Raw genomic sequence first — 2,984 nt, 5'->3', positions numbered from 1 at the left:
CCTTAAATCAAGTATTCAACAAGATTACACCAAACTAGTTCATGAAAAGTGATTGTTCTTGTTTCTACTTGATGTTGTGGTGAGTTTGGTCGTGAAGAAAGTTGGTGTGGCTAAATTTCTTCAAGTATAAGGTATGTTCTTCATCCTATCTCTTATGTTGAGTTGATTTGAAGGTTTAGCAAGTCTTAAAAGTGAAGATAGTTATAGAAGAAAGGTCATAAAGTGTTGTGTTGTAGTCGTTAAGTTTATGGACTGTTTTGAGTATGTTGTTGGGCTAATTTCCATGTATATGGATGGTACCTAATGTTGTTGGTGTGTTGGTGAGATTATGCTCCTTGATTGGGAAGAAAGGAAATGTATATTGTTATTGTATATTGATATACTTTGGGTTGTTTGATGTATACTTCTTGTAAGGGTAGTAAAAGGAGTATTTAAAGACTTTTGTAAGTTTGTTATTGTTATTGTGGATTGTTGTATATGTTTTGGAATTTGGAGGAAGTAGATAATATAGGGAAAATGCTATCCCATTTTCGTTGGCCCATTTATTAGTCTAGTTTGATCTTGTGAGAGTTTCTATGGCTTGACCTTGGTTTGAATTATCTTGAATGTAGATTTGCAAGTTTGGAAGGATAAGCGTTAATTAGTTAAGGAAACGACAAGGTATGTTAAGGCTAAACCCTTTCTTTCTAAAGGCATGATTCTCTTCTTATGAACCCATACATGACTTCCATAATATCCTTATTCCCAAAAAGCTAGAAGTCTATATGATTCTCAAAGTTCTTATGATGCTAAGATAGATGTTTTCCATAATGAAAATGATGATGATGATGATTCTATTTTTGGAAATTCCAAAGCTTATGGATTTGATGCTATTATGAGATTATTGAGCTTATTTCACGATTTTCTTAATTTTATTCATTGTTGTTGATCTCACCTTATAATAGTTGTCCCTTCAAGGTGAGATATAGCGATGATGATTGTTCCACAATATAATCGGAGGCTACTGACCTTACGTCACTCCTATAGAGTTGTGGCTTTTAATTGGGCCCTCATGCATGCTTTATATATATGTAAGTATTTTCTTCCACACCGCGCCTTAATGGCTGGGCAAGATAACGTCGTGCCTACATGGCTGAGAAAGATAACACCATGCCTACATGGCCGGGCAGACACCACTAGTGGGCAGCATGAGATGATTACCCTGGACGCGGGCTAATGATAATAACACCGTGCCTATATAAGCCGGGCAGCATAACACCATACCTATATGGTCGGGTATTATATATATATATATATATATATATATATATATATATATATATATATATATATATATATATATATATATAATGTTGATTTAAAAAGTTTAAAGTTAGCATGCATAGTATCCGCCTTATGAGGCAATCAGATATACAGGTTATCCTTATCTCATGTTATGTTTCATATTTCTTGTTATGTTGTTATTCATGCCTTACATACTCAGTACATTATTCGTACTGACTTCTTTTTTTTGTTGTGGACGCCGCGCTCATGCCGCGAGTAGGCGGGGAGATGGATCAAATCCATAGGTGCTTTATCGGCCGGATTCTCGGAGCACTCCACTTACTTCGTAGCCGCAATTGTTGGTATTGGTCCTTATGGTCGCTTGTATTCTATGTAGAGGCTCGTAGACATGTGTGCACAGTTAGACGTTTCATAACCCTACCAGGTCATGTCGTTGTATAACATTGTAGTAGCCTTGTCGGCTGGTGATGATGGACATAAATGTTGAAGATTGTATAGAGATGTGCCGTTATGTTATGATATGTGTCATTACAGATTATAATATCCATGAGCTATCTTTATGGTCCACCCAGAAATTATTATGAGATGTATGTTTAGAGGTGCTCGGTGTGTTAGCTCCGGTGCCGTCTGGCCCTACGGTTGGGTCGTGATAGTTCTGTAGTTGTACATAGTCAAGAAATTGTGTAATCTTTTCTAATACAGTTCTTCTAATAGATCAAATATTTAGTGTAATAGTTTTCTTGTTTATGATATTTCAACAACACATAGTTTAAATGTGAATATGAGTAACATCGTCTATGATTACAAATACTTGACGCATTAAAGTTTCTTTAAAAAATTGTAGCCTCCGTCGTTTTGCAACCACATACATATCAAGAAGTTGTTGCCAAATGAGAGTACTATTTTCTAGAAGTTATACAAAGTTAAAAATATGTCTTTATTAGGATGGCTAGTAGATCATTGTCAAATTCATGGTATACACCTGCAAAAGAATAGTAGTTATTTTGTAGAGATACTTAATTACTGCTAACATCAAAAAAATTAATTTGATGTATATAAATCATAGTTGCATGTATTGGCACCCTTTGTTTGATTCAACTTATGAGTCTTCTACCAAAAGAAAAAAAAAGGATTCAACTTACGAGTCCTCTCATAGGTGAATTTAACAGAAAATATTAGATTACTGTATATATAATCGTATATGAAATATAACACAGTAATAAATCAACATCAATGTATTTTGTGCTAGCATGCACCAGTAGATTAGATTGTTGGGACATGATCCTACTTTTGATGTGGAGTAACTGTAGGGATCTGTGAATTGGTATAGCTAGTAAATTAAACATTAAGAAATAAAGAAAAAATTAAAAACATGGTACGAGAAGAAAGCAGTAGCAAGCAATCAAGTATTATAGCTTTATTGAAAGATTGTTTCAAGTAATATTAACTTCTTAAATATCCTAAACAGAAGAATTAATAGAAAATTATGATAGACAAGAAAAGAAAAAGAAAAAAAAACTAACATAAAAGTAGCAGTATACCTTTGTTGCAAAAGTGCTGAAAGTACACCAGGCAATGTTGTCAAAATAATCTGTATAAGTATAAACAGAGTTTGAACAGAATCTGTACAATTAACCAGTAAACTACAGAAAGTACAGAAACTGGAAAATGAACAGAAACAATGTTGGAAAAAAAATCCG

This window comes from Lycium ferocissimum, chromosome 5 (assembly GCF_029784015.1).
Source record: "Lycium ferocissimum isolate CSIRO_LF1 chromosome 5, AGI_CSIRO_Lferr_CH_V1, whole genome shotgun sequence".
NCBI lineage: Eukaryota > Viridiplantae > Streptophyta > Magnoliopsida > Solanales > Solanaceae > Lycium > Lycium ferocissimum.
This window is presented reverse-complemented; position numbering follows the sequence as displayed.